Genomic DNA, 12,218 nt, shown 5'->3' on the forward strand with positions numbered 1-12,218 from the left:
TTTCTTACCAAAACTTAACAAGCAAGACTGCTTTTCTAATTGCTTGAGGAGATTGCATGTGGCTTTCACCGAGGATGGTGCCCATACCTGCCTCAATAATGGTAGCAGAAATTAATAGAGTTAGCAGCAGAATAAGATCATCTTAAACCACTCCAGAAGCTCCGCATTGATTATTTTGGGCAAAGAATAGGGAATATTATACCTAAAAGAATTTTTTTTTTTTTTTTTTTTTTTTTTTTTGTCATTAAAGAAAATCTTAGCTCCATTCTCTTCTTTCCTTGTGTTTGCTGTTGTTGAAAGCACTAGAACCCAGAGGACAATGTGGTGGAATGGCTTATATTCAACAGGCTATCTTTTTCACCACCTTTAACAAACAAATGTGACTACAGCTCTCACCAACTCTGGATGAAGGTTTGTGAAACGGAAGTTATATTTTAGTCAAAAAAACCTGCATGCAGTGATGTTGTGTGTGAGTTTGTGCACATTATGTGTACTGTGTATATTTTCCAAGTAGGTAATTCACAGTTATTGAAGCTGCAAGTGTTTCAAATTAAGTACACTATCCTTTGCCTAGTTTTCTGCTTGTGCTACTACTTTGTACATGAAATCTGTATTAAAAACCAATTGGCTGTACTAACAGAATTTTCATGTTTGCATAATTGAATGGTTTTTCTATTACACTTTACATTCAAACTGAAAATATAATGAAAAAATGTGTGTAGAATATAGTTGAAAATAAAAATGAACCGCATTGTGTATATGTATTAAACCAAACAGACCCAGAGTATAAATTTAGGTTTTTTTCAAATACATTACAAAATCTAGGCTTACACTTGGAGCTTATCAGCAAAATTTCCCTTGTGAGTGTTCTATAGCTTCTGTAATTAAACTGACAAAACAATTTGTCAATATTTGATTTCCAGACTTTTTTGTAAATACTCACTTTTTCACATAATTGTAATGTTGGAAGATACAGCCAATATTTTTTAATTGTTCACCTGTGGATATATTTTTTTAAAAGCTACTTTGGGTTATCATGAGGGTACCCTAATGGAAAAAGAAGGAAACAAAAAATTGGGAAACCATTGCAAGTTTAAAACATGGAAACTTGCTCTAATAAACCTACATATTTGTTTGGTCAGAAGCATTTTTGGGTTTTTGCTTGTCTAGATTTTGGAAAACAAGAAATGTTTTTGGAATTACTAAATATATTTTACAAAATTCAAAATGTCTTCATTTGATAAGTTGTGTCCATGAAAAACTTTAAGGAGTGAACAAAACTAAAATATTTTTCTTTTATACGTAGTGCATGAAGGACACAAGCAAAGAAGGAACATGCAATTAGCTTTCCACTATATGCTGCTAGTATTGTTAAAACATGTAACTGAGCACTTATTCATGTTCTAGAGGAGTTATTTTGATATTTTTGTTTTAAATACTTATCTTCTAACATAAAACATGATTGAATGGATTAGCCTGTACTCTGTTGTTTGTACTGGTGTTACTAGAATTAATGGGTTTTCAATTCAATTAGATGACAAAAGTGGAGATGATACAGAAGACGGAAAGGTTTTTGTTCATTCATATAAGAAACAAAGTTGCCAAAAAGCTTCTTTTCATTAATTTCTTTTTAACTTTTCAGGCAAACATATTGTTGGTTCTGGGAGAAAAAAAAAAAAAAAAAGCAAACCAAAAAAAGGTTGGATTTATTTGCCCTGTATTATCACATCAAGACCAAAACCTACAAGAAGACACAAATTCATGTGCACCCAGTACTTCAAAGACAAAGGTTTTGTTTGCACAAAATCTTAAAGCCAATTCCAAATTATCCAGATTGAAGGACCTTGCTGAAGTGCATGCATGCTCCTTTCCAGCTCATGCATATGTAAAGCAGGGCATAAGAGGGAAAGGCCCTGCAGAGCTGGATGTTGTCCTAGGCAGATACTGGTGACCCAGCTTTGGGAAGTGAACACAGGCCTTACAATAGAGCTACTTCTCAAATAAGTTACTTGTTGCATGAAGAAAAAAAACTCTACAGAGTTCTCTGAGGCTGAGTTGCCCACTGACAAAAAGGAGTAATTAAATACAGTGTCCTCTTCTAGAAAAGCGTCTGCGTGAGTTTCAGTCCCTTGTGTACATGGAAGACTGGGGAGGGGGGCAGAAAGACACTAGTTGGAGCTAGTGTCTTTTTTAGTGTAAGAGTAAGTTACTCTTACAAGATAGTTTTCTATGTTTTTCTTTAGGAATGGGATTTACTGGAAAATGTATCGCTTGCCACTTGGGTAAAGGAATTACAGGATAAGTAAATGGACACGTTTCAAGGTCTGGGACTAGATCACTGCTGCTCCACGGGGAGCAGTCCTGACTGGTTCAGGTAACAGTCCCTCACACGAGAGTGGGTCCAGCTGGTAAGTCATGCAGAATGGATTGTGCAGCTATGCACAAAAGCAAGCAAACAGCAACCACAACTAGTACCAGCTGAGCTTTGTTAGAGCCAGCCAGCACAGGTCTGCCTCTCCCAGGACTGGTCCTGCAGAAAGCCCTGGATCCAGTTCAGTGTTAATTAACACTGTATCACTATTTTGGTAGAACTGTTCAGTAATTTGCCATGCCTTAGTATAAAATTGCTTAGAGTAACAGTTTACATACAAATTAGCCTTAGTTCTCCATAAGGACATTTTCAGCTGAATTTTTGATACAGTCCATTGGGTTACTTAATTTCTGAAAAGCAAGCCTGTGAGACATCATCGGGAGTGCAAAGCTCTTGCTTCAGCTCTATGGTGAGAAGACTGGCAAGCCTCTCTAATACTAGGTGGATCAAGATGTTGTTGGATATGGGTGAACTTTATTCCAATAATGGAAGAATCTTTTGCACAATACCAATATTTTTTCCATTTCCAACATTTGTTTTTCCAGGGGGGTGGATGGAAGAGGAGGCTTTGGGATAGAGCCCTTTCTCAGTGCTCTGCAAGCAAAAGATGTCCAAGTTATCCATCCTCCATTCAGGGTAATGATGATTATCTTTCTCCATAAATTCTTACAGGACACATGGCTAAGAACTACTGTGCACAAGTTCAATATTCCTTTTCAAGCAAAGCATTGGCAATGCAGTCTGTTAGTGTCCCATCAGCTTTTACACCTTTGTAGCAAAATATGACAAAATTGTCATTGGCTTTCCAGGGCACAAAGCCCATTCTGGAAGATGTGGAACAGGTAATCAGAGACTGGCAGTGACTGCCTCAGCCTCTTCCACTGTTACTGCTGTGATTGCCCCTGCCACAGTCTCTCCTGACCCTGGTAATGATGGCAGCAAGAATGGGGACAGGGATCACAGGGGCAGCAGCAGACAGGGTTGTCATTAAAGCACATTAATTTCTAAGTGCTTTTGGAGGGAGGAATGTGGATCTTATAAAATAAAAAAACCCACAGTGAATATTGGGAGAGAGATGAACTGGTGACTCAGAGAGCAAATAAAACATCTGATCTCAAAGGTTATTTGGAAGTATCAAAATGCTTTCCATTTTTCAATTTTAAGATATGTTTTATGCATTTAGAAAAAGAGTCCCTTGTCTCCTGGAACTGTAGCTACATGAAGCTCCCTACAAATCTAAGCATCTCTGCTGAGATGGCTACAAGGCTATGTCCAAAAAAAGATAATGATCTCTCCAAGTTAAGCATTCAACATGTGACTGGTTGGGCCTTGGCTGCCCCAAAACAAATGTGTCCTGTGGGAAATATGAACAGAGTTTTCAGGGAGGAGAAAGGAAAAAGCCTAATTATCATTCTCCTTTTTGGGAAGAGGTGATAGTCAGAGTAAATACCATAATAGTTGACTAAATCTTCAAGCTAAAAGGCAGCAATCTTCCTAGTATTTTAGTAAGCTCTTGGTTGAAGATTATGTGGCAGTGAGAAGTAGTAGATTAAGAACCCAGAGGACTAGGAGGCATGTAAGTTTGTAGTATTATTATCAAGAGGAGAAACTTGCTTAGGAATTGCTGAAATGTTCTTCTAAATAAGAGTAATAACTGTACAAAATAGTGTAGCAAAACCAAAAATTAGGATAGCCAATGCTCTGTCCTGGCTGCGTGTAAAGCAGGTAGAGCTATGCAGAGTAAGAAATCTGCAAACTGGGGTTGGCACAAATACACCCTCTGAAATACTGTATGTATCAGTCACCTCAGAGGAAACCACAGAAAACAATTCACTTTATTGTTGGCTGAGATGTAAAAAAAAAAAAGGAAATCAAATCATCAGACTAATTTTCTGCAAAATTAATCTGAATAATCCTCTTCCAGATAAGAAGCAAGCATTATAAAAGAGCCACCATTATATTTTCTAAATGTGTGACATTTTGGGGTTTCCATGGGAGCAGAGGAGTGGCTTCCAAGTGTTACACATAGGGACACAGAGCTGAGGATTGAGTTCAGTAAGACACTTTGGCACTCAGGTGGATTTCATTCCTTGTGTGGTCCCATTATCTCCAAAGATTGTGAGGGTGGTCAGGGCAACAAGGAATATACACAGTAAATAATAAAAAAAAGCAAAAGATAAATTTGTGCAACTATATATAATCTCATTTCTCAAACCAAATGTATTTGTCTTTTTCAACAGAAAAGAGCAGGGATTTAGTTATGTATCTTTGATAACCTAGTTCACCATGAAGCTGATGATCAGAGGATCAAGAATGCTAAATAGTGATATATGGTTACAAATGTTCTTTATTAAAGAGATAGGTTTGGGGCTTATCAGTTACTAACATGTTATTAAATTAAATAGAATATGGAAAATGAGGTGATAATTCTATCTTTGTGTTGTTTTGTTGTTTGTTCAGGGGTTGGGTTTTGTTTCATCTATTATGGCAATTCCCCTGAAAAACTATATTTTAAATATGCTGTACTGAGATGAGATGATCCAAAGAACCATGAAGAATCCCATCTTGACTCTCTTTCAACCTAAGATATTAATTCTTGCTCTTCTGTCTCACAGATCACAGTGTAAGGCATAATTAAACAACAAAATCTCATTTCTTTCCAAATTTATGACCCAAGTGCCTCAATACAGGCATTTTAAGCTAGAGGACACAAAGGTGGAATTTATCTGCATGATTGTATCTATGTGTGTCCATCTGAGCAATATGATTATTTTTGTGGCCAATACAAAACTAATTTCTGGAGACCAGGAAGTCATCATATAGAGGATATCAAGAACACTGCCCTTATCTCCATTGATATATGGATAAAACTAAATTTTTTTTAATGGCAGGTAGACAGCTAGCTCAAATTGGTACACATGTACTACAGACAGCTGTCTACAAGTATTATAAGTTTTACTGAGAGATCTCTGCAGACACCTCCATGTTACTAGTTCAGGATTTTACTTTCTTTAAGGGTAACTACAAACTATTACCATCTAAAAGCATCATATTGTTTTGGATGGAGTTCATGATGCTATCACTAACCAAGGGAGCTCATATTGCTAAGCTTCTGTCAGCTGGATGCTTTTGTTAGTTGTGTCACAAGGAAGACCAAAACCAAAATGAGCCTAGAGATCAATTTACCTCCTCGCACCTAGATGATATCTCTGGCCTTACAAAGAGGGAAAAATCTATGCATTTAATCTCTTTGTGTGTTCCATCTGTGCATGCTGAACCTTTCCATCTCCTTTGTCCTTAAAGGTAGATTTGTGAGAAAATCACTAATTAGGCAGAACCCTTGAGATACTCAGATAATGCAATCCTAAGGTCAATGTACAACATAGAAATACATTATTTACACAAAGAGTTAGAAGGGGGGGGGAAGTCAGGATAATACCTAAATTTTTGGTAATATTGTGTGCAGCAAAAAGGAATAATAAGGGAAAGGAGAGTAGCATGTTAGGTATGTCTGCCACTGCATATGAGGTCCTGTTTCCCTAAGAAACTACTCAATTATAACAATTTTGAGAATATAATCAGTGTAAAATGGTTTGTGCCAGATGCCATCAATGACAGTTTTCAACATGAGCGTAAAAAATGACTCAGTGGTTCTGGTCATATTTCCTTCACAAGTGCTTAAATGGAAAGTTAAAGCAACATAATGGTTTAGTGGAAAAAACCCAGATTTGACTTCTGATGAAAAATGGCCTTTTTCCACCAGAGATGTCAGGTTCATGCAAAAACCAGAAACAAACTCTGTGTGCCTCAAAGTCCATGTACCTTTTGACCTGTGTAGGGGGGCCAGGTTTTCCTTATGTGTAGGGAAGACAGGGAGCATGAACCAGACACCCCAGAAGCCACCTCAGCACGCTCCAGCTCCCACTGGAAAGGCACTCTGGTTTGGCTAGAGTAACTCTGCATGTGCAAACGTGATTGAGTTCCTGTGTGTATCTTTCCATTACAGTTTTTAAATCCTGCTGAAGGCAAGGACACAAAGGAGTGAAGAAACACAGTGGGACACTTGCAATTGCGTCCTTCATCCTGAACCCAGGAGGAGGGCATAGGCAGGGGTTACCCACACTGCTGCTGGGCTGGCAGCAGGGCAGGGCAGAGAACTCACACTCCTTAGCTCCTGCCCCAGATTAGCAAACTCTGAGAAACCAACCAGGCTCAGGAAACTGGGAAACAACTCCCACCCTTGGAGTACAATGGAGTACCCTCAAATGAAGTCTTCCAGACCAGCAATGTGAGTACTCATTCACCCACACCTCTGTGGGAGCCTTGAAAAAAACTGAGTCTTTTATAGGAGACAAGTGGTTAAAATCCTTTTTCACATGCTGCTAGCTGGGATGGGAACATTTCCAAAAATAAGGGCTGAATTTCTTCAACAATTAAAAACCAGATCATGGAGGGATAGGTCTATAAAAGTGTCTTGTAGATGAGATGAGAACTAAATAGGAGTTTTTCTGGGTTATTTTTTGTTTGGTTTGGGTTTTTTTGTTTGTTTATTTGTTTGAGTAGCACATGTGGTAGCTGAGATTCTTCTCTGTGAGCTTGTTAGCAGGAGCTGGAAAAAAAGATGCAAATCTTCAAGCTTTCATTTCAATGAAAAAGACAGAATAAGCTAACATATTGCTAATTAGCAGACACACTTGTAATATATTCCAAACATTTGGATTAATCAGTTATGAAGCATAAATATTTTAAAATGCAATTTCATGAGACTCTGTGATTTATAGGTATTACATGACAGAAAGAGGGTATTCAGTTTTCAAAATTCAATTAATTTGAAATGAAGAGTGTTTGAAACTCTTCATTCTTGGTCTTTTCATTAATCATCTTAACTTGAAATTCTTTTCTGTCTTGCAATCATGTACAAAGCATGACAGAATTCTTCCATACTACAGAAATATTTTCCAAGCATAATATAATGATTATTATGTTTATCTGACCTGTAAATTACTGAATACCATGCATATTGGAGACAATGATTTTAAGAATGAAGCCATGCAAACATGCCTTCAATTAATTTACTTTTGATCTTTCGTGTAACTGTGTTTGCCATCAGAAATGACTCATTTATTAATTTCAGCACTTTTCAGTGAAAAATTTGTACAAAGAAGGAAGCTTGCTTGTAAGACTGGCAGGCCAGTTATGTATAGTGAGGCAACAGTAGTGATGGGAAAAGAAATTACACTCTTTGTCACAAAAGGAAATGGCCACAATTCTGTCACTTTAATAGTGGGAGAATAAACACGTGAGACAGAAATAACACCAGTTCTGAAACTTCTGTATGACCCCAGGGACTAGAGAAGGCCAGCACACTGTTTCTCCCCACAGCAGGCTGTATCTGAGGAGGCAGCCCTAGCATTCCTGGGTTCTCTCTGTTCAAAATGTTTTTCCCTAGAGGTTGGTAAGTTTATTTTTTATAAAATGCTGACACTTCAAGGACAAAATTATCTTTCCTCTGTGGTGTGCACTCTCAGGCAAAAGTAAGACTTCAGTTTTGACAACCTGACAAAGAATTAAAGGGATGTGATACATGTGTTACTTTCGGTTGTTCTTGGAGCTGGGCTTGAATGACTGTAATCTGAAGGGATGCAGTAGGTAAATATATAACCAGCAGGCCTGTCTCTTGGAAAATTGATTCTTATCCATTGAACCCTGACACTCATGATAAAACTGTGGCATTGGTATAAAGCGCAGTCTTCCCTTTAGGGATTTCTCCATTTCCAATTAGATTGCCTCATGGCAATCTTTTAAAGATGCTTTAAAGAATCCTTTAAAGAATGCTATTTGCTCTATTACTTTTTATTGTACTTTTTCTTTTAGCCAGGCCTGACCTAAGAGCTGAATGAGTTCATGTGTATGTTCAAATGCAGCATTTCACTCACTGGTTTCAACATGATTCACTTTTATGAGCCTTTGCTCAACTGCAGCTGGGAATTAATCACTGGATTTCAGTGCTTTTCGTATCTATCTGAATCCAGGTGGGATTTTATATGACATTTTGTTTACCTTGTGCTTAGTGGGGGACTCAATTCCCTAATTAATCAATCAGTCTCATGCAGTCTCTATATTAAATCAATTGAGGATTAAAGAAAAGAGATTATAGGAGACATTCAAGGATCATGGAAATTCTCATTGCTTCCTACTGATGAGTGTCTGGAAGTTTGCTGAGGATGTTGCTTTTGGAGTGAAAATTATGCCATGCAGAGCTTTATTAGATGGTCCCTCTACCAGCCAGGATCTACCAGGTCACACTGGCATGAGGTGATGGGGTGACACACTGCAACTGGCAGCTCGCTACAGTCCTGGACAGGACACAGCAGCATTAGTGAAATTTGTAGAGATTTGTTACAGAAATATGAAGATTTATTAGTTGATTATGGATTGAAATATTTATGTGAAAGTTGCAGATGAAACAGCAGAACAAAGTTTAAAAGGACAGGTCAGACTAATACTCTATGTGTGTGATTTCACTTGAAGCAAGAGGAGGAACAAACTGACCTAACGGTAAGGTAACAAGAACATAAAGAACATGACTGGAGCCATAAAATAAGATAAGTAAAGCAAGAATTATGAGGGCTCAGTTGACATACTGAGGCAAAAGATCTCAAACAACACCCACTTCCAAAGGGCACAACAGCAAACTGGCATCAATTCTTCACTGCAAGCCCTGACATACATATTAGTGCTGCTGAGCATATGTGCATGAACAAGTGAATGAGTAAAAATCAGTGTAGAGATTTTGTAAATAAAAATCACCTTTCTCTTCCATAAGACCTCACAGTAAATTAGCATTATAGTAATTTACTACAAATTGTCCTTGTGGAGATGCAGGAGGAAAAAGCACAACAGAGCATTAAATGATGTAGCAATTCTGCTTTCAGGAGGATCTCTCTCTGGGCATAGGGCATTCTCTTCACACATCAGCAAGTTGACAGGTGTCCCCTCAGGGGCTGGGCGTCATATCCCACTGAGTTGGGTACCTGGAATCTAAAATATTTGAAATGAAGGGTAGAAGGCTTTTGAACAGCACCTGAATTTTGTGCTGGCCCACTGAATATTAAGGATAATGAAAGCATAAATAATCTCAAAACAGCAACAGATGCTCCATACCCAATCTTACACAAAAATAGGATTAAAACCATTTTAGATTTCAGAAGTAACAAAGATGGATTGTCATCAGCCTTTCCAGTAACCTGCAGCTGTTCTGTGTCAAATTTAGTTCAATCCAGCTGAGACACAAGCCAAATTTTGATTTTGGCTATATATGTTCTAATTTTACTGAAAGTTGGAACCATTTTGTTCTTATAGATCCAAAATTTACTCTTCCTTTGTTGTATAATCAAACTGGAAATATTAGCAAGCAGTCTTTTAAATTACATCAACTGCAGAATTAAAATTACTGAAAAGGGAAGAACCTGGGCATGAGGAAGAGACGGGGCAGGAAGACTTTGCGCTGTGTGACTGACCAATAAATCCTTCCAAAGGAAGAAGCCTCAGAGGAAATGGTCAAGGGTGATGTAATTATGAAGCTCAAGGAAAAATGTAGGATGTGACTGACCACCGCTGTTGCAAAGAAAACTTCTTTGCAACAGGACTCCTTGGCAAAGGAGGATGAGCTTTATTTTACATAAACAGCTATGAAAAGTTGAGTGGCTCAAATGGTAGTGTAAATGTTTCTCATAGAATTCACTAAAAGAGTGTAAATGTCACCCTGAGTTAGCCAGAAGAGCATGGGGGAGTGATTATGGGGCTCAGCCTGACACAGAGTTTTAAAAACTAGTCAACTTGCAGAAGTGTTTTGAAGAGAATGGGCTTGAGCAGCTTTCAGCCCATAAATTCCTTTCCAACAACTGGGGATGCCCAGGCTCACCACAATGAGTATATTATAGAGATGGATAATAGGAATCACACAATTAAACTGTTTATTGCAGTTGCAATTGCAATAGATGTGTGATAAGTTAGAAAAGGCTCTTTGTTCATCAAGACAGAAAGGAGAAGCCTTGTGTAGATAACAGAAAATCAAAGGAGAAGCCTTGTGTAAGATAACAGAGAGCCAAAGGAGAAGCCTTGTGTAGATAACAGAAAACCGCCAGACAGAAACTAGCTAGTGTGTTGATTACTTAAGCTGGTTGTGTAATTAGAACTTAGGTGCATATAACATATAACCTTATATGGAAAAGACCATTACAGGGCCGTGGACTTTCACCAAGGAAGAAGAGAGGAGCTTCCCTCGGGCGACCACCAGAGAGTAGAAGACACCCCCCTAGCAACAGAGGGCGCAAGCGCAGAGTACACCCAGAGATACCACAGACACGGAAGAAAGAGAGTATAAAAAGACTGCGGGAAGGGGGAAACGGTGTGAGCCGTTTGCGGAGCGGGGACTCCCCGGCTGCACCCAGCGCTGTTTGCTTGCCATTGCTTGCTGTAATCAATAAATTTCTGATTGACTCTTGAAAGGCTGAACAAATTATTCGCCTCAATTTATAACAGATGTTTTGCGAGGTCTAACTTAGAGCAGTTTTGTAATTTCAATATATTTTTAATTACTCTGCTAAATCAGAAATCTCCATAACATAAACTATATTTAAATAAGTACATTTGACATTAAACATTTCACCTTCCATGTGTGAAGTATCTAAAAAAAAAATCCAGTCAGGGAGTATTGGACTCTGACAGGCTACTCCTGTCTTCTTTTAATACTGGGTTGCCCTGAGGATGCTGATGATCTCTGAGAAAGTGAGAAAAAACAGTATTAGCTTACCAAAGCTGCAGTAACGTTTCTGTAAACTCTAGTCTTGCATACTCCTTTTTCTCAATAACTTCTGTGCATGGACCAAGTTTGAGAAATCATCAAGTCCTTGCTAATGCATATGATATGACTTCTGAGTGGATCTTTCTTCCATTGTAACATTTCTTTGCAGTATAACAACAACAACAGTTGTTATTAGTTGTAGTATTAGTATTACTATTATTATACTACAGCAAAATATTTAGAGCATCTCTTTTCAAATTGATGACATTTAATGTTTGGGCTCCTGGGAAAACCTAGGACTGTGTATTTGGAGATTCCTACTTCATAAATTTTCTTGGTTGCTTTGAAAATTCCCTCTAATGAATACAGTAAAGGCAATTCTGTTAAAAGTCTGCTGGATTACAGTTAAACCCTTATTCCTAGGTATTTCTTTTAAATTGACAAAAGAGATGGAGTGCTGCATAACTTTGATAGCAGCCTTAGCCTAGCTCATTGCATGTAGTTCACTGCAGTATGCCTTAGGTGAAGAGACAGAGCTTTGAAAGCCTGATCCTGAACATTTCAAAAGGACATTTCAAGGACTATAGAAGAAGCTTGTGTACCTTTCAGACTCTGAATTACATAATTTTTCATTGTTAGCAAATAATGCAATAAATATCACACCCCAAAATATGAGGAGTTTTTCAGTTCCTGTGTGTTCTTGTAATCTCGGAGAATATTTTAAGGATCTGCCAGTGGAAGGCATGAGGGCTGTTACCCTCTGGATGGGGGTCCTTTATCACCTTTTCAGTGTGATCAATTAGAAAGAAAATAGTATTTTAATGTAGTTTTTCTAAAACCTCTCAGTCCTTCTGCCTCTAGGCCAAAATATGTCTCCCATTCATACTTTACCTTTGCAATATCATTAAAGTCAGTGGTCTCTTTCCTTTCATTTTTCTCTTTAGTTTAAGAGGTAAAATCGGGAATAGCTATTGCTGAATTTAATCAGTTTTTGTATGCATAAATCTAAGGGTAGATTTTCTTACCTTACATTTTTCAAAA

Source organism: Vidua chalybeata, chromosome 5, assembly GCF_026979565.1.
Source record: "Vidua chalybeata isolate OUT-0048 chromosome 5, bVidCha1 merged haplotype, whole genome shotgun sequence".
In the NCBI taxonomy this organism is placed as follows: Eukaryota; Metazoa; Chordata; class Aves; order Passeriformes; family Viduidae; genus Vidua; species Vidua chalybeata.